We start from the raw sequence: 21,832 nt of genomic DNA, 5'->3' as shown, positions 1-21,832 counted from the left end.
ATACAGACACATATGTGCATGTATGCATACATACATATATATGTAACTTTACCTAAGTGACATACTATACACACATGCATGCATGCAAACACATTGTATGTGGTGTTTTCCTGTTAATATTTTATAAGCAATTATATTGGGACAATTCTCCCTACAAAGATTTCTCTCCTAGCAAAATGGCAGACTAGGTACCCTGAAATACGTCTGTTATCTAAATTAAATACATAAATACTAAACTAAAAAATTCTAGATACATATTCCAGAATCTTATATTTTAAAATAGAAGACTGTGCTTGAAAGAAAATGAAGTAAATCATTTGCTCTCAGTGAAAGACATAAGCTTTGAAATAACTAGCTGTCCTGCGATCATTACCAATACAAGCAGATTGAGAGTTTTGGTTTTCAAGACAGCTTGGCAAATGATGTGAGATGGGAGTGGATAGGGGGACTTGGACCCATGCAGATCTGAAAAATCACTGCATAAATGTCAAAAATAATACGTCTATATGCTCAAAATTTATAAACGGGATATGAAATTCTGGCCCACACAGACAAATGTCAAGGAAATTTTTCCCATCACATTATTGTTTATTGCAAGAAAAAACATCTCTGCTGAGAATTTGAGGCCACTGGCTAGTCTCATTTTGGTTTAGGCTTGAATTGAAACATTTTCATGGCCAATCCAGGCCTAATATGTTAATAGCAATTTAAAAGATCCCAGATTTTTGATATGAATAAATATAAAATTTCTGTGGGGTTGGGGGAGAGGGAAAGACTTTCAAACTAAACTACAAAGGACCTTTTAAAGGAGAATGCAAACAAATAGGAGCTTGTAGACTCAGTAAAATTTCTCTATAAACTGAATGTCGGCTCTGAAATGTGCTTTCACATCAATAACGGCATCCAGCGTGAAAGCCCTAATATAATATTCTTCCCTTTCCAATGTTCCCTACAGTCCCCTCTAAAGCAATTATTCTGTTCAAAAGAGGATTTGTTTTTGATATTCCTTTAAGGATCTTTATTTACTACACCAACAGTTTCTTTTTCTGCATCCACTGCACTGTTAAGTGCTTCACCACATTGTTCTCATTTCTATTATTTCTGAAAAAAATCTTCAGGATTCTGCTTGTGGGAGTGGATGACATTCTTGCAGTGTTTACAGGTAAGGTTTTTTTTTTTTTTTTTTTTTTTTTGGTCTATGTATTAGTTATTATAAGGAATTGACTGAGTATTTGAAACATTAAATCCAAGCTCAAACTCAATTAAATATTGAGAAATTTGTTTTCTCACATACTGGAGATTTAAAAGTAAGGCAACTTCAAACACAATATGATGAGCAGTTTTGCAGCTTAATAAAGCTACTAAGAACCTAGGTTCTTTTCTTCCTTCGAAAATGGAAACCCACTAATAAATAGGTTTTGCTTTCAGAAAGCTAAATTTTGTTGCTTTTGCCAGATTGGGTCACATACCTACCTTTAAGCCCATGATCAATAAGGGTCATGGTTCCACTAAGACAAACAAATCACGAATTTCATATAAGTTCAGGATGTGGTCATCTATATGTAAGTCACATAGAGGCAGAGTGATGTCTAACTAAATAAAATCAACATATTTTGCTAGCAAGAATATGGTTGGGTAACTAAACTTCTAAAGTAGACACAGTTAAAAGAATGAACTTAATTTTTATTTTAGGTAAAATGAAACTTAAATGTGCTTCCATTGACTTTAAAAGAGTTAAGAATGTGAATATGCCATAATTTACAGAAAAAATATAATACTGTTACTATTGTTCTAATTTTCGTCAATTTTTTGCTATTACCTAATGTTGTAATGAGAAACTTTGTACTTAATATTGTACCTGCATTCTCATTATTTCCTGTTACCTATTCATAGAAGGCAAATTAATGTTTCAAATCACATTTAAATATTCCACCTTAGATATTGTGTAAAATTATTTTTTCAGAAACATTGAATTTATTTCTTCATCAACAATGTAAAATATTTAAAATCTTATAACTCAAGTCAGAAAGGAATATTTTTGGTTACTTCAACTTACTGACCAATTCAGCTTAATTGATTTTAAAATAAAATATTCTTATTATTTAATTTACTTGATTTTAAATATTACAAAGCTTGATTATATATAATATATATTACATATAAAATGAACTCAGTAGCCTACATACATATGCATGCACACTTATTCTGCAAATTACTTATATACTTTATTTTTCTTTTGTTGACTTTTTCTCTTATGAATATTGGAAACCTATACACATTAAAAATGAACTTTTTGTAATATGTACTGTAAATATTTCCCAGTTTATTTTTTGTTGTTTGTTTTTATGACATTTAATTTTTACAGTTTAATATTATCTGTATACAAATGTATATACTTTTCTTGTTTTCCAATTACAGAATATGTTCCACAATGATCCAACATAATCTGTATTTTTCCACTTATTATCTCTCTGAGCTAAGCAGGTTTCTTTTGTCAATCTTCATTTCTTAATATGTAAAAGGGAGTGAAAAATTTACTTACTCCACTGAATACCAATGAGAATTACTTAGACAAAACCAGGCTTAACTTAAAAATCAAAAATAGTTATTAACTCACTATTATCCTGCTAGTTGGGTAAAATAGTGAAAAATCAATTTATTTGTTTATGTTAAACATTTTAATTGTTTATGTTAATTGTTTTAGGTTGCTTATATTTTTTCTAATTTTTTAATATTTAGTTTGAAAATCTAAACAAAACGAAAATGCTTCAGAGCATAAAATTAGTGTCTAATGGAAGCATCTTTGTAAACACAATGCTGGATTATTTTATTTGTTTATGTTAAATTATGTCATTTATCAATGTGTTGTTAGATGGCTTATGCTTATTCAAATTATATAGCTTCTAGATATAAAATTAACATTAGATTCCCTATGCCAAAAAGCCTAACTTAAACTTTCTAGCTTCAGGAAAAAAAATAAGTATAACTTTTCAATTCAATCTATTTCCTTTCTATAACTTCAAGTGATGTTTAAAATTCAGTGCATTACAAAATTATTTAAAAATGTACTTTGAAACTTCGAGGCTGGCTCCTTAGTTATTATTCAGATTCCATGTTCCCTCTTATAAGTTTACTAACCTCTTCTATCACTAGGAAATTGTCAATGATGTTAGGCATTTCTCTTCTACCCCTCTGCTATTATTTCACCCAGAATAGACTGAGTAGGGCATGTGCAGCCACTCTGGCTTCCACCCATTTTTTATCAACTATTTTCCTAACTAAAAACAGATTCTACATGCCAGTTTTTTACAACTCTTGTTATCCTATTCAGATTTTCTACCACTTATTTATTACCTTGTTTTATTTTATTTTGAATATTGCCCCTCCTTCATCATTTTTTCTATTATGGGATATATATATATATATATATATATATATATATATATATATATATGTATACATATATACACTTGTGATGCTTCCTCTACATTCTTGCATAGGTGGAGAGAATGCTCAATAACTATTTGTTAACAATAAATTTGCCTATACTTTTTTTTTTTTTTTTTTTTTTTAGAGGGATTTTCACTCTTGTTGCCCAGGCTGGAGTGTGATGGCATGATCTCGGCTCACTGAAACCTCCACCTCCTGGGTTCAAGCAATTCTCCTGCCTCAGCCTCCCAAGTAGCTGGGATTACAGGCATGTGCAAACACACCCAGCTAAGGTTTTGTATTTTTAGTACAGATGGGGTTTCTCCATGTTGGTCGGGCTGGTCTTGAACTCCTGACCTCAGGTGGTTTCAAACTCCTGACCTCAGGTGATCCACTAGCCTCGGCCTCCCAAAGAGCTGGGATTACAGACGTGAGCCACTGCGTCTGGCCTACTTTGAATATCTTTATAAGATGACTTTGTTTGGCTAAAACTAAGGTTATGTTCCACAAAATTAGAATCAAACTTACATGTAGATAGACTTAATGTCCAGAAAAAATAGAGGGGATTCATCATTACATATTAATTCCTACCTTTGACTTTTTAATTCATCACAGGGAGCTTAAATGTTAGCTGGGTCAAACTATGTCATGAATTAGAAAGTCTAATTGTCATGAATAATTCCATAAATTTCAGATAGTCTTCCAATATGACATATGAAAGAATACTATTTTTCTTAAAAATAACACTGAGGTGAAGCCCATCTTTTTGCAATGTTAAAATTCCATTGTAAGCATGCAAATTCAACCCATCCAAAATATCTACTTAAAATTTTTATATCCTCTCTTCACATTCTCGAAATGTTAATAGTAAGTATCTGTTATGATTTACTATTAGTTAATTTTGCAACACTTGGAGGTCAGTTTAGAGATGGTAACGTAGGCCAATATTTAATACAACTCCATACATACTCATCATAACTTAAATAATTATCAAGTTATCAAGTTTATAGCATAGGAATTTGATTTCTTTTATTCAAAAGAGAAAACATCAATAAAATATGAATAGATTGTCTATGAATTATATAATCAGTTAATGTGTTTAGCCAATAGTTGCTGAATCCTGTATTATATTCAAGTGCTATGTAATCAGATAGAAAGAAAATATATGATCATTAAGAAATGCATATTCTAGAGAAGATAACATTAATTATAAAGAAAAAATATTTTCTGAATAGAGCTGCAATGAGAGATAAAGAAAGATAGGGAAGATAGCTTAAAAATTAATAATATGAGTCAAGAATTAAAGAATGAATTGTAGTTTTCTTAGGCCCAAGAAAGAAAAAAATATTTGAGAAAAATTCATTGGTATACGCAAATCAGTAAAGATGTAGCATATGCCAAGAAATAAAATAGTTAAGAAACTGTACTCATCCAGAATCTTGTTATTTGTTTATTTTGTGTTTTAGGGAGGAAGGCTGTTGTATAATATGGGAAAATGTTGGGAATTGAAACTAAAGAGAAAGATACAGGTCTTTAATGTGATGCAAAATAATTTAGAATGTATCCAGTAAAACATGCTTAGTTTCTGAAAATATCCAAGTGAGATGTCCATATCTGTTTGCTATAAAGATCACTCTAGTTGGGAGCATTGATGATTAACTTGAAAGTAGCTAGCCTAAAAGCACCAACTTCCTTGTAGTCTATTTATAGGTCTTGGAACTGTTAATCCAATCTAGGAAAGGGATGATGAAAGTTTGCATTATGCCAGTGTGAATGCTATTGAAGAAAAAAGGCATATATAGAAGTTGATTAAGCAGATTGGACTGGACATGATCTTCTCTTCAAGAGGGCAGAAGCACAAGGCGCAATGTACAATAGCTGTTCATAACTCTACTCATGTCATGTTTGTTACCTGGTTCCCTACACGGGCCAAGGCAGAACACATGGTCAAGCTGAGGTGCAGAGAATTACACCTTGACTACACAAGAGTATAAATACAAGGAGGAGTGAAACTCCAGGGCCATTGCTATTACCAATGCAACACAAATAGGACACTCCATTTTTTAAGATTGTAAGCTCTGCGGGGAAAATGCCTGAGTCAATATCCTGGCCCTACCACAGGCTCTGTGACCTTGGAAAAATCACTAAGCCTGGTTTCTCATTTTAGTAAAGTAAGACAGCAAAACTATTTACCTCATATCATTAATGAGTGCACATTTATGAGCCCTATATCTAACACAAAGTATGTACCAAAAATATTATTTTTAATTGTATTATTCCATATGTATAGACATTGAGGTTCACAGGAGTTGACATATTTAAAAATAAAATTTAACATTAATAATATGTACTGAAATTAGTGCTTGAATGCAGAAATTCAGATTCCCTGACATTGGATTTCAGATTTGTTACAGAACATCCTGCTGTTACTATGTAAAAACATTGAAGTATAATCACCATAGAAAAAGGAAATATAATTAATCTATTATTACATTCTTTCTTCCTTTCTTTATTTCTTTTTGGAGACAGGGTCTCACTCTGTTGCCCAGGCTGGAGGGGGCACCATCTCAGCTCACTGCAACCTCTGCCTCCTGGGTTCAAGTGATTCTCCCGCCTCAGCCTCCTGAGTAGCTGGGACTACAGACACCTGCCACCATGCCTGGCTAATTTTTGTATTTTTTGGTAGAGAAAGGGTTTCACCATGTTGGCCAGACTGGTCTTGAACTCCTTACTTCAGGTGATCTGCCCACCTCGGCCTCCCAAAATGAAGGGATTACAGGGGTGAGCCACTGGCCTGGCCTACATTATTAAACTCTTAAACTGCTATTACACAGGCATCATTATAGAAATTTCAGGGTAGAGAATTAGTTGATAACTACTTTAAAATATTTAAAGTATAAAATACATACTTTGTTCTATTTATAAAACATGAAATAAATGACACATTAGCTGTATTAAGTCAAATAAATTGTCAAAGATAAATCAGATGCATTACATGTAGACTGATATGGATTACTGAACAAATGTAATAATCACATTTTTAAATTCAAGCTCTCTAATACAGAGTGTAAAACTAGGACACTTGCGAAGGTAGCACTGTAGTTAACATTTTATCTTAATGATATTATGCTACTTTAATACAAGAATTACTATGTAATAGCACAAAATCAACACTTTTAAGATGCCTGCATATGTCCTGGAAATTGATCATCATATTCAATTTTTTCTACAGATATTGAATGTTATTTTAAGGAATGCATGCAGACAATTAGCTCTTTCTCCCACAAAAGCATTTTTGTAGACACATTGCAGTTTCATTTTTCTTTAATGACTGACACTGCTCCATATGTTCAGAGCTCATACTTCCGAAAGAAATTTGACAAATTGTTTGCTGTGCATAGATTTTTTTTTCTGGCTTTTGAATAAAACTTCCTTGTCTATGGTACATTTTAGAAAACAATTTCTGCACATGTGACAGGTGGGTGACTTAGTAGACAAATTGTCAGGATTCTGGCCTGTGCTGCTTGAGCTATTTATCCTCTAGGGACAAATAAAGTGTCCCTCTTCCATGGACACTTATGCTCTTAACATTTTCTACTAAAGTGAAAAGAGCAATACATCCATTTTACTTCCACTGGTCATGAAAATATCCCCATCATCATCATACACAGAATAAATATCATTGCTTTATTTTGGCTTTTCTATCTGAAGGTGCCTGAATTTAAACTGCAACCTCTATGTATCATGGCATTTGCTAAACTCTCCTCATCATGTCATCATGCTCAAATTATTTAAAACCAGGGTTGGTTCTGGAGTACTCGCAAATAACTTCATTTAATTTTTACACAAAAATATTATTGAATAATGGATCTAGGAAATCACCCACCTAACCTTACTTGCTCCAGTGTGAATGAAAGGGAAGAGAAGGACAGAGGCAGAGAGGGAAAAATAGAATGACAGGGAGCAAGGTCAAGGTAATATTTACCACTTAGGCAGTACTGAATATGGGTAGGTGCTATTCTAAATCAGTTTAGACTTAGACTTACCCTATGAGCTGGAGATCAGTATTATCTATATTTGCCTGACAAGAAAACTAATTATACGAGTTTACTTGATCAAGGTCACACAGGTAGCTAATGTCAAAGTCAATCAATCTGTCTCCAAAGGCTGGCTCACTATAGTGCTGCGTTCAATGTTCTAAGACAGGCTCAGAGGAGATGAAGAGCACAGCATAGCAGCTCCCAAACAAAACACAATTGATGTCTCAGTCATTTAACATCCAAAACCACACTATTAAGTCTCCATCTTTTCTTATATTAGCCTCTCTGATTCCTGACAATAAACTTATTCACTTACTGCAAACAAATTCATGGGAATTCACCATACAACATGGCTACTTGGAAACAATGATAAATAAAACAGACTTATGTCAGCAACATGGCTCTTGTTTGCTATGCCATATAGATATAGGTAGGTAGGTAGGTAGATAGATAGACAGACAGACAGACAGAGATGTATCATATAAATATATTAGATATATATAATGTATGATTATATTAGAAATAATGTATGATTCTTATTCTTACATAGTTATTTTCTGGTTATGATTCCTTCTTTCCAGTGGCATGCAAACATGACAAGCATAACCTCATAACTGAGAAAATAATAAGACATTAGCTAATAGATATCACATAAAATATTTATTTAATATGTGTAAGATAATAGATTGAACTTGAAACAAAAGAGAACTATAAAGAGGTAGCAAGAAGGACTTAAGACAAAGATAGGAATATTTTAATGAATTTGATTGTAAAATAAGATGAAGTAGGGAAAAGAGAACAAATGGACAAGTGAAAAAATAAGCAGAATGAAAAATAATTAAATACAAATATTTGTAAGTGTGGATACTTTTCAACATATTTGTACCCATTTTTAATGAGACTTTTAACAAAGAAGCATGGTATCTTCAGAAGGAGAATTTCCCCGAAATTATGTAACATTTCATATTAGTGTGTCATTGAGCTCACTAACAAAATATACATTTTATAAGATGTTCACACAATGAAAAACTGCTATTTCTTTTTTTTTTTTTTTTTTCTTATTGAGGTTGGTTCTACACTTCCTTCCAGGTCATCCTTCCTATAATTTTTTCAAATCACCTAGTTACCTCAGTTTTTCTTTACTGGTAGTAGTGACACCCTTTCCAAAACTCTGTAAGGTCCATATGAAGGTGTGAGCCTACCTTACCAGAACAAGCTTAAAAAGTTAATTTATTTGTAGTTCATATTAAGAAGATTCAGGATTAAAGTTTATAATACAAATATATAAGATTTTTAAAAGTTAAATTCAGTTCTTAGATTCTAAATTAAGATACTTAGAATTAATTTTGCTCACACTCCACCAAGAATTCTTGTTGTGCCCGATATTTCCGCACCTCTTCCTGTAATTTGTTTTTACTGTGTGGTTTCTTTCAATACTTCTCCTCTCCCAGTCCATTAAAATTTCCTCTAGAAATTCTTTTGTTCCACAATAGTCACTTCTGCATTTCAAGCTCTTCACCAGTGCTTGCTTTATATTGCTAACCATGTTTTTCTACTTGTGACATTTTTCATTTAGTTACAGATGAAATTCAATCCTAATCCTTGAACTTGGTAATAGTGCTGCTGTATGCCAAATGATACTTACCATCTCTGTTTCTCGGTTTCTGATTCCTTTCAATCATTTCTGTTTATGGGTTGTTGTAATTCAAAACAAGTGCTCTCCATTTTTTTTTAATATATATATATATATATATTTGGTGACTTCAAATGGGACACTGTCTTATATTTTCATTAACTCACTCTAATCATTTAGACCCGCATGGGAAGAATGCCTCTGTTTAAAATACAGGGAAATGAAAGGAATTTATGTTGAAAAACATTCCCTTAAAAGGATTTTTGCATTGCAGTGCAAAAAAAAGGAACTTAATTCTAAAATATTAGGTATTCTTGGCCTTAAATTCTCAGTTTCTTGGCCATCTCCAATCCCTGAGGTTTGTTATTATGTGACTTTTTTCACAGTCTTTCAACATTCAATATTTAGTGAGCATGCAGAATTTCTGTTAATTTCATATGAAGAAACATATATTTTTATTTCCAGATCTGAAGTCACATATAAAGCACACTAAACAAAATAAGCTCCTGCTCTCAGAGAAACTCTGCTATCAAATATTTAGAATTTTTCAAATCTTCTTATTTTCTTACACTTCACTCTTATTTATATATTAGTCACCTAAGCACTAAGCAACTGCAATACTCCTGTGTAAGCACAGTATGTTCAATTGGTACTCCTTGATTGTTAAGTTATACTTTTTATAGTACTTATCTTTTAAAAGCACATACACTTTACTTACATAAATTGTTAAAATCAGTTGTATAAATAACTTCAAATTCATTTAGGGAAATTGATATAATTTATGCTGTAATTCAAATGTCTAGGAACATGATTGCTAAGTTTGAGATTGATATCTGAGACTTATATGATATTTTTATTATTAATCTCTAACAGAATGACAATTATTGTATCTTCAAACTCATATTATACCATTAGGGAATACAAAATGTATTATCATAAGTACGTCGACTAATTATTGGAATGAATGTAATTTAAACATATCTGTGTCTTCCTCTACCTCTCTGGTAGTACAATTTAGCAACCAGATTAAGCATCAAAATTTTTTTTAATGAGAATCTGAAGATCCTCATTACATTTAAGAATATGAGTTCTAAATAGGACCAAAAGAAATGCACATGTAGGTATTTAATGTTTTTGGCATCAAGAAAATTATGAAGACCTCTGTACCTCAGAAAAAGCTATAGGGTGAGTCTAACCAATCTCTTGATTTTGTGAGCAGATCACCCGTAGCTGTAAGTGTAGGAAGATTGAGATATTTATACTACTTCTTTTAGAATGATAGAGGATTAATTTTAACTTGCCAATAATCTTTTACATATTATACTTGAAGAAAGATGGGTCTTTTGACATAGGCTACCCCTAAAAAGAAAGGAGCACTATTTGTTCATCTAGTCAACATCAGGCCACTGGGGAAAATACTCAGATATTACTTTTTATTGTCTGTATCATCTGAAAAGCCAAAACAAATGTTGAAAGACACCACACACAATGGCTGAAGTATCATGATTGAAATAATGAAAAGAAGAAAGAAGACCAATATAAATACATAAGTAGATTGCCATAAAGGAGAGCTTAGTGAAAGCAAAAGAGAAAACTAAACAAGGAAAAGGATTCTAGAAAAACATTCAGTTACACAAAAGAAACTGAAATTATAAAATAAATTTAGATTTAAAGAAATAACCTCTTTCAGAAAGATATAGAAAATAACTTTATATTTTGAAATGCAAAACAAATAAAATATGGCATGCACCCTGGACAAAAATTAAAATAATTTAAAAAACACAGAGATAAGGTTAAAAGACATGACAAAGTATTATAGGAGAGCAAATATTTAAATAATAGAAGTTCCAATATAAGTAAACATCAATAGATGGAGGAGAAATAACAAGAACAGGAATGAATGAAGAAAGCTTTCTACACCATTGATGGAATTTTGTTTCAGTAGAAAAGGTTTACACAAAACTTAAGGAGTAACACTGAAACAGTAACAAACAACATACGCTGGTGAAATTTCTGAAATGAAAAAAGAAAAGAAATCTTAAATACATTTAAGAGAATAAATAACAAATAACAAAGTAAAGAATAAATAACCAAGTAAAGTGATATGATAGTTTACATTTATATCACCTAAAATTGGAAATATGATATTTTTAAATTAATAGGTAAAATAATACATCTTAGAAATATTTATAGTATCAGTTGAAGCTTAAAATTATCCTACCTATAAATAAATATAAGGAATGATACACACCAAGTTATTAATTTTGATTTCTCCCGAGAACACAATATGAAAAAGGGTGCAAAATATAATTAGAAGAGGAAGAGGAATTCTGTTTCTGGCTATGCTGGAGTAATTTGTAATAGAATCACTTGACTGCTGTAGTTTAAAAAAGTGGTAAATATATATATTAGTCCGTTTTCAGGCTGATGATAAAAACATACCTAAGACTGGGCAATTCACAAAAGAAAGAGGTTTAATTGGACTTAAGTTCCACATGGCTGTGGAAGTCTCACAATCATGGTGGAAATCAAGGAAGAGCAAGTCACATCTTACGTGGATTGTGGCAGTAGGAAAGAAAAGTTGTGCAGGGAAACTCCTCCCGATAAAACTATCAGTTCTTGTGAGATTTATTCACCATCACAAGAACAAACGTGGGAAAAGGCTTGCCCCCATGATTCAATTACCTCCCACTGGCTCCCTACCAAAATACGTGGAAATTCAAGATGAGATTTGGATGAGGACACAGGCATACCATATCATTCTGTCCCTGGCTCCTCTCAAATTTCATGTCCTCAAATTTCAAAACCAGTCATGCCTTCCCAAGAGTCCCCCAAAGTCTTAACTCATTTCAGCATTAACTCCAAAGTCCAGTTCAAAGTCTTATCCAAGACAATGCAAGTTCCTTCTGCTTATAAGCCTGTAAAATCACAAGCAACTTAGTTACTTCCTAGATACAGTGGGGGTACAGGCATTGGGTAAACATAGACATTCCAAATGGCAAAAACTGGGCAAAAAAAGGGGGACTACAGGCCCCATGAAAGTCCAAAATCCAGTAGGGCAGTCAAATCTTAAAGCTCCAAAATTATTGCCTTTTACTCCATGTCTCGCATCCAGGTCACACTGATGTAAAAGGCAGGCTCCCATGGACCTGAGCAGCGTTGCCTCTGTGGCTTTGCAGGGCACAGCCTCCCTCCTAGCTTCTTTTATGGGCTGGAATTGAGTGTCTATGACTTTTCCAGGTGCACAAATATCGGTGGATTTATCATTCTGGGGTCTCCAGGACAACAGCCCTCTTCTCACAGCTCCACTATGTAGTACCCAAGTAGGGACTCTGTGTGGGGACTCTGACCCCACCCATTTCCCTTCTGCAACGCCCTAGCAGAGGTTCTCCATGAGGGTCCTGCCCCTGAAGAAAACTTCTGCCTGGGCATCCAAGCCTTTCCATACATCTTCTGAAGTCTAGGTGAAGGTTCCCAAACTCCAAATTTGATTTCTGTGCACTGGCACGCTCAACACCATGTCGAAGCTGCCAAGGCTTATACTTATATTTAATTACAACCCATATTATTAGTTATTCTAGGTGGAAAAATAACCCATGTGGAGTTTCTAGTAGTTCCCAGAATATTCTGGCATAAAGATATACCACTTGCAACAGAAAATTATACATATTACCTTAAGCAGTTCTAATCATCCTAAGCAGCATAATGATGAGATATCTGATCATGACGTATCAAGCAGAACTCCCTATCATGAACTGTTTTTTCTTACCCTAAAACTTAGAAGGTTCAGTGAGAACAAACTGGTTCATTTAGAATTAAGTGAGATCAGGGCCAGAGAACTTAAGTGAATTGCATGAACCATGACCCAGATTCCCAAATGATCCATCACACTGCAGCTCTTTGCAAGCCCATATCTGTGGCCAAATGAAGGGTTTCTTGTAATCAACGGATGGAGGAGAAAATGCCAAATTTGGTTCTGTAATGGGTCAGCTGAGTATATGGGTATATGCTGAAAATGAAACAGTGCTCCACTAAAGCCTCATTCAAGTAAGGACTTGGAAAACAGTCATCAGGGAAAACACCCTGAATAGGAAAAACTTCAAAGAGTGCATACGGTCACGTGGTTGTCTAATTTCTGGAGAAATATATGAAGCCTGAGATAAGAACATTTGCAGATTTACAAGTATTTGTGAATGGCTTAGTTCATTGTTCAAGGCACATGGAATGGAATGATTGGAAAATTGGGAAGTAGTGCTCTACAAAGGTCCTGCTTTCAAGACGAAGGAGTTTATTCCCAAACTTCCACAAGCGTGGGCTGCCTATGAGAATCACATCCTCTAGACTAAAGGGAGCTGCCTTGTGAAAGTTTGTGTCCTTCCACAGGGAGGATGCTGGATGACAAAGGCATGATCTCCTTTCTTCAACATGGGACATTTGTGAAAGGCCATTTTATCTCTAGAGCTGCCTATAAATTTGGCTTGAGGTGTCACCCTCAATAAGCTATGCTTGCTCTGTTAAAGGTTTTATTATCTAGAGCATATTTTGTTTAAACATCTGCATGTAGTCAGTTTTCCTAAAATCCTGACCAAAGAGTAGGTGTTTTAAGAAAATTGCATGAATTTATTAATTTTAAAAATAATAATATATAATAAAAAGAAACAAAATACAGCCACTACAAGCTTGCAACGCAGTTAAGACTTTTTAAAATGAATTCCCATTATTGTGCCAGGCATAGTATTAGATGTTGAAAATACCAAGGCGTGGAGTCGTAGTATTCCTTCCCATGAAAAGTACTTTCATTTTACTTTTATTTGCCTGATTTTGCAAAGTTATAAACTGTGTTTCAATAACTTCCTTATTATTCCATGTATTTAAACAATTTTAATTGTTAATAGGAGAATTGAAGGAGTCATATGTAGCACCTTTTCAGAACAGAAGTCTATCATCATGTAGATGAGTGCTGTGAGATTTTCTTTCTTGGAGAATTTAATACTTAGTGACAGATTTTATTCTTTAGAAATTTGGCTACAGTGGTTATTTCTTTACACATCCTGTCTAATTAAAATTGGAACAGCTCATGTAGAAAATGTCAATAAAGATTCTGAAGTGTTTTAAAATAAGTATTTGAATGTTTTATTGTTTTTATTTCTAACAGTTCGTTTTTTCCTGTTGATTATTTTTCTTTCTGATTGATTTGTCATCACAGAAAACAGTTATATTCATGCTAATGTAGTAATTTTCTTTAACTGTTTAGTATTTAACTTTCCAATGTTTCTAATTTTGTTAAATTATCTTGTTATAAAGCTGTACTTTGCTTTATAATTACTTAGTTGTATTTGGTAACAGGAAAAATTGAGAGATCTATGAAAATAAACAGGAGCAAATTAAAAAGGATAATTAGAAACTGGAAAACAGTGAGCCCAGAAGTACTATATGTATTGTAGGTATCAGGGTTTTGTTTGTTTGTTTGTTTGCTTTTTAAGCTTACTATCAGTTTGTCTGTGAGGAACAAAATAATGGAGAAAATACATTCAGAGGAAAACAGATTGGCTATTATCACATAGTAGAAGGTAAAAATAAACAATGCTTTTGATTATACCATCTTAGCAAAGTATATATGTTACATTTATTGACTTAAGTATACGTAAGTTATGGTTATTTAATTACAGAAATTATAAAACATTATAAGAACTTATAATGGTGTACTAAATGATATATATGTCTGAAAAAAGCCCACAAGATGAACTTAAAATATTTTAACTCTGGATCTAATTGAACCAGCATGAGTGATTTGCATTCTAAAATATCATGGCAATTGATTTTTAAAAATGTACTGACCCCAGTAAATTAAATGTAGGATATACTTGATGATGTCTATATTTCTGAGCTATTTAATTGACATCTTGATTCATTTAGGCATATGGTTTATTTTGCACACAGTCTACATCTATGGTTGACTTCAATTATTTTTTCTTTTATATTAGAGGAGAAGATATGAGTAGCATAATATTTTGGAGAAAATATGAAATGAAACTTTTTCTTGTGAAAGATATCGTGTATATTAGTTTTATTTCTGAGTAACTTATGGATAACCAGAATCAAATATGTATCAAATAGTACCACTGAAGAAGTATTTGAGTATACTGGGAACACTTATGCCTTAGCCTATTACCCTGGCACAATTATTAATAAAGACCTTTTTGTCCTTCTTAGAAGTGAGCCATTTGGAGTAACACCTTACAATGTCACACTATGTTTAGGTAATTAATTTGTTCTTCTGAATAACCTCTCAACTCCTTTCTTACACCCAATTTTACACAAATTTAGTTTTAATCACTGCTTTAAGAGCTCTCTGAAACCAGTAACTCATTTCTGAGGCATAGTAAATCCTGAGACCATCACGCTCACACGGTGCTATCATATACTATATGAACTTTGTAAAATAGAGCTTAATCTTATTTTATAAATTAAGATAATTCAGTGATTACCTTGGTCCATGTCATTCACCTAGTAAGCGGTAGTGTCTGCATTATTTAACTATTTTATTCATTCATTTATTTGTGAAGTGCAATCGCAAAGATGAATAACGTAACCAAGCACTCAAAAAATGTAGCATCACTGTGTGGGCGATCATATGATTTGAATTAAAGCTTCCGTTTCCTTATCTAGCATTCTTATCACCATACACATCACTTCTTTAACTTCTTTCAAATTAACACAACAAATACTAAGAATTTTATTAGCTGTGGTGTACATCCTAGGTTTATGAAGCAAAAAACACTGTTTGTTTTCTCCCATAGTGTATTACTTTTTTCATATCAGAATGCATGTCCCTGTAGTATTTTTGAATCACATTTACTAAAACTATATGGTACTATGTTTAATGTATATGCTTTTACCATATTTATAAGCTATCTCTTTCTACACAATTTTAACATGTGCTCTCACACACATGTACACATCTTCATTTTATCTTCCATAAGTAGTGATTGTATATGAATAATAATATACAAAAGTCATCATAATTACCACATAAATGAGCAGTATTAGAATTTATAATAAAACATTTTGAATTTTTTGTTCATAAATAGGTATGGTACTGATAGTCACACCTGTGTCTTATTATCTTTAAACAAAAACCTCTTAGAATTCATGAGATACAATATTTTCAAATTTTATGTTTTCAAGAGAGATATTGCCTCCAAAATTCACTCTTACATTGTTGCGGTTTCAATTTTATCAAGATAACCAATTGAATTTAATGCATACGTGGTGCCATTTCTTTCAGAGAAAATTGTTAACATCGCTTTAAAAATATTAGAAATTTGAGGCCAGGCATGGTGGCTCACGCCTGTAATCCCAGCACTTTGGGAGGCCAAGGCGGGCAGATCACTTGAGGCTACGAGTTCAAGAGCAGCCTGGCCAACATGGTGAAACCTCATCTCTACTAAAAATACAAAAATTAGCCAAGTGTAATGGCACATGCTTGTAATCTCAGCTACTTGGAATGCTGAGTCAGCAGAATCTCTTGAGCCCAGGAGATGGAGGTTGCAGTGAGCCAAGCTCCAGCTTGGGTGACAGAGCAAGACTTCATCTCAGAAAAAAAAAGAGATTAGAAATCTGAAATGATGCCAGAGTCAATGTAAGATGTAGTTTTTTGCCTTACATTGCATTTGATGAAAAATAAAATTGACAGCTCTTTGCAAAGCTAGTCATGTAACTATATTTGGGCAAAGCTAGAATTTCAAAAGCAAATAACTCATTATTCATAATTAAATGTTATACTGAAACATCTTATTCAAGTTAAAATATTATGTATCTTAGAGTGACCAGCAAGCAGAAATATGTTTTGTTTTTACTTTTTACATATGAAATAAGGTTATATTTTAAATTCACCTAGAAAATTTTAGATTACAATGAATACTTTCTACCTTATTTTGCAATAATTGTTTTTGTGTTTGAGAAGAGTACTTAAAATTCAGAACAGCATGAAGCAAACACTTCAATTTTCAGATATGAATTTCACAACATCATATCTTTTGGAAGAGAAACATCAACAGTACATTCATTATAAAAATAAATAATGTGGCCGGGCATGGTGGCTCTCACCTGTAATCCCAGCACTTTGGGAGGCCAAGGCGGGCAGATCACTTGAGGTCAGGAGTTCAAGACCAGCCTGTCCAACATGGTAAAAACCCCTGTCTATTAAAAATACCAAAAAAATTTTTTTTTTGTATGGTGGCCAGGCATGGTGGCATCTACCTGTAATCCCAGCAACTTGGGAGGCTGAGGCAGGAAAATCTCTTGAACCAAGGAGGCGAAGGTTGCAGTGAGCCAAGATCATGTCACTGCACACCAGCCTGAGTGACAGAGCGAGAGTTGATCTCAAAAAAACAAAAACAAAAACAATAAAAATAACCAATCAATATGTAAAGTGTACATATTAAACTTTAATATGCATGTTACCTATGATACAGCAAAACCATTAATTTAAACAGCATATATGTGTTTAAGTACTCATCATAATTTAGCTACTGGGAGCAGTTAATTAAAAATACATTGGAATTCCATTAATAGGATAACAAATAAAATATATGTTGGATGTATAATATACAATACTACTAAATAGTTAAAAGCAAAATGAATATATATTCAGCAATGTGATTTAATTTAAAAATCATACATATAGAAATGTAATAAAAAGAAAAATCTAAAACAATATAATTGGAGCTAATTAAAATAATCTATACATACAAAAACAATGTTTTACATATATTACTGGAAGATATATCTCAATAATACATTAAATGGGTATTCACCTGAGAGAGAAGGAAATAACATAGAAGGAGGAATTTTTAGTGTAATTTAATTACATTAAACAAGACAGATCCATCTAAAATGATCATAATATGTCTTCAATTGAGGAGTATAATTATCTACATTATCTACATTGGAGTTTTACAAATTCTTCCAAAATGACAATTGTATATGTGTATAAATATAAAATAAATATGCACCTGATTTATTAAATCAGATGTCAATATATATTAGCATCTGTTATATGTTTGGAGTGCTGTGTTCTAGGTGCCAGAATAGGAATTTTAAACAAAATTAATTTTTTCTTTCATGGATCTGACATTCTACCTCTAGGAAGCAGACAACAAGCACATAAGCAGATAAATCAATAACATGTAAAGGTAAAATGTAAAAAAACCCCATCATGATAGTCTTTTATCAACTAATATTTGGACAGAGAACTGTATGACATTAAAGAAAAATATGTGTGTTTATGCAAAAAGAGATTCTAAGAGCAGACAGTGAGTACACCTCTAAAATGAAAGTTGATGCTTAGTATTTAGATGGTAGAAGTAGCACAGGTAAAGCTCTCGATATAACATGAATATTTCAAGTTTATATTCATTTTTTCTCTAGGTCAAAATTGAATTATTTTAGACATACATTTTTAATCAAGAATATTTCATTTGGTGACATGATAGAAACCCAACTTGATCTGTAATAGGACAAAAGGAAAATCCCTTGATTCATGCTACCTAAGTGTAGAAATAAAGAAAAAAAAATGACTGCAATCATTGTAATTCAAATATGCTGTTAGGAATTTGTGTCTGTATTATTTAAAGTTTTCAGTCATCAGCATTAGAAACCAAGTTTTGCCAATTCAAGCAGTAAATAAATGGTTGGAGAGAATATTTTGTAGCTCACAAAATTTGCAAGAATTTTCAAGAATCAGACTCAAAAAAGTAGGCAGGTGACAACAAATTTTGTCAGCAAGGCCAAACATTTCTCACTAGGGAATGCCTTTGGGACCCTTTGAAATGTATCGGTCCATTTGTGGTTTGAGGATTTGCTATTAACATTTAATATGTGGGACCAGGGATTTTAAATATGCTGCAATGCACTGGGTGGGTCCTAGACCAAGAAAAATGTAGTGACAAAATCAGAACAACACAGAATATTTACTGCTATGTGCCTGGACTCTGAAGTCACTGTTCTAAATAACCTTTATTCCTCTATTTTTACATTATTCTTTCATTATAAGCTTCCCAAATTGGGACATTATTTGGTCATGTATACTTCACATCTTACAGTCTTGCTTTTGTGAATAGTGAAGAGAAAACATCGACTTTATTTCTCTTCCACACTGAGATTCACTTGTAAAGAAAACGTTTTCAAATGTTTGATGACTAAAAATTTCGAATCCCTACCACAATATCTCATGACGGCTTCTGCTTAGTTTTATTTTTATAGTCACAAAATGAACATGATGTCTGTGGCAACACTCAGGCCATTGATGCCTTCCCTCCTATGTATCAAATCACACATTTGGACTTTGAACTCTCGCATTTCAGATGCTCAATCTTGCGGTAAACACCGTTGCCCCGTGAACAGCTGCCCACGGTTGGTCTGCGGCTAAGAGTCAATCTCTACCCTATTTGAACTTTATGGATGAGTTCCTTACAAGACATAGAAGTTTTATTTACAGAATAAGTGAAATGATTCTTGAGAATAAAGACAATAGACCTCCAGTCCTGTCGGTATGTAGAAATGTATTTTTTGTGTGTCCACAACTCTAAATTGAGTTACTCACCAATATAGTTTTCACAAAGTTTGGATTTTTAAAGTATTTTTCTGATGAAAAATACCTTAGGATATACATATAAAAATTATCTTCAATGTGAAAAGAGGAATGTATAAACAGTCTTTTAAAAAATAAACTCTATTGCTTGTTTTTAAGGCCAAACAAAGTTATATTTTATTGTTGATACACATAACTACATCTTTTCTACTGTGTTTGGCTAAAATTGTATCTTTGAATTTTAAGTGAACTAGGCAAAGAAAAGGTGTATTCCTCATTTCTATTATTAATGAAATAAAGACTGAATGTAGCTAGATTTAAGACCATTCCTTGAAATGTTGATTAATATCAATGGACCATGGAATGTGGAAAGTTGTAAAAAAAAGCTTGCTTTGAAATCTACCAACAAAATATTATTTACAAAAATCATCCCTAAGTCACTCTATAAGATTTTACATTAGCTTCCAGCATAAATAGAAATGCCACATATTGTCCCTCCTAAAATACTCTCATTTTGTATCGCTCACAGGTATAGTAAAAGGGAGCATGAACTTGAGAAAATGCACTTTCAACACAAAGCAGTAATAATATAAGGTCAAATCAGATTCTGCCTTGGAGATAGAAAACTCTGAAGCAAGGTAGAGCTGTTTTGTCGGTATCCTACGTGTCAGTAGTTCTGTGACTTTGTGTATTATTTAAATTCTCTAAGCATTTTGTTTTTCAACAAATATTTTAAAAAGTATTAATTAGTATGCCTAATGCTATAAAAATAAGAAGTAATAAATGTGATTTGTGAAATCTTTCCTCAGGATTCTTGAATATCGTAGGCACAATACAGAGTAGTAAAATGCCAGTAGACTGTAAGATACTAATGGGAGCAAATAAAGGAGTAATTACTACAGTGTAAAAAGTCAAAAAAACTTTCTGTGGAAACTAATGTTGGAAAGGCAGTGGTTTAAGCAGATAAAGAGGATGATGGAAAGTGCTTCAATAGAAACTATAGTATTTGTAAAGCCTCAGAAATGAGAGAGAGCCTAGGCATTTGAAAGAAAAAAAAAAAAGTACAGAATGGTCATAGCACAGAACGTGTGGGAGTGGTTTAAAATGAGGTTGGAACATTAAAATGAAACTAGTTTCTGACATTCCTTATAAGGTATTTTAAAGTTTTTGGCTAAGTAGACAGAGCAAATAAAGAGTGAGAAGTGAGGAATAGATGAGGGAGGTGACTTCAAATCCAGATATTCTAACTTCAATTTCCAAATATTTTACATTATTACATAGATAATACATTTACCTCCACATTTACTGACCCTTAGCTTTACTTTGTTCTGACAATCATATTTCTCTCTTCTGGTTTCTTGCCTTTGGGCATACATATTTAATGGGCTCTTCTGCTTAAACAAAAGTCTTTCCTTTGATAATAACATACATATTATTTAAGAATTAATGGTTTTTTAGAACAGGTTTAGTTTCAAAGCAAACTTGAGAAGGTACAGAGATTTTCCTATATACCCTCTATGCAACATGTGCATTCCTTTCCCCATTATCAACATCCCCCAATTAGAGTGGTGCATTCATTACAGTTGATGAATCAACGTTGACACAAAATCACCAAAAGTTTATCATTTACATGAGGGTTTGTTGTTGATGCACATTCTGTGAGTTTGGACAATTTATCCTGACATGTATCCACCACTATAGTATTATACAAAGTACTTCCATTGACCTTAAAATACTCTGTGTACCACCTATTCACCATCTCCCCTCCTCCCTGTCCACTGACAACTCCTAGTAGTCACTCATCTTTTTGCTCTTTCCATAGTCTTGTTTATTCCAGAATGTCATATAGTTGGTATAAGGTAAGTACTCTCTTCAGATTGGCTTCCTTCATTTAGTAATATGTATTTAAAGTCCTTCAATGGCTTGAGAATTCATTTCTTTTTAACACTGAATAGTAATAGTTCATATTCTAGGAGTACCATATTTTACGTATCCATTCATCTCCTAAGTGTATCTTTGTTGCCTTCATGTTAGGGCAATTATGAATAAAACTACTATAAGTATCCATGTGCAGGTTCTGTGTGAACATAAGTTTGCAGCTCCTTTGAGTAGATACCATAGAGCACAATTAGTAGA

General features: G+C 32.8%; 1 long non-coding RNA gene across 1 annotated transcript; it reads left to right on the top strand.

Annotated features, from left to right (window-relative positions):
• Nucleotides 1-1,037: 1,037 nt before the first annotated feature.
• On the top strand, nucleotides 1,038-21,559 carry LOC119624791 (uncharacterized). The gene is made up of 4 exons (XR_005240854.2): nucleotides 1,038-1,162; nucleotides 19,369-19,484; nucleotides 20,226-20,334; nucleotides 21,519-21,559. It is a non-coding gene; the product is annotated as an uncharacterized lncRNA (long non-coding RNA).
• The last annotated feature ends 273 nt before the right edge of the window (nucleotides 21,560-21,832 follow it).

Source organism: Chlorocebus sabaeus, chromosome 8, assembly GCF_047675955.1.
Source record: "Chlorocebus sabaeus isolate Y175 chromosome 8, mChlSab1.0.hap1, whole genome shotgun sequence".
In the NCBI taxonomy this organism is placed as follows: Eukaryota; Metazoa; Chordata; class Mammalia; order Primates; family Cercopithecidae; genus Chlorocebus; species Chlorocebus sabaeus.
This window is presented reverse-complemented; position numbering and strand designations above follow the sequence as displayed.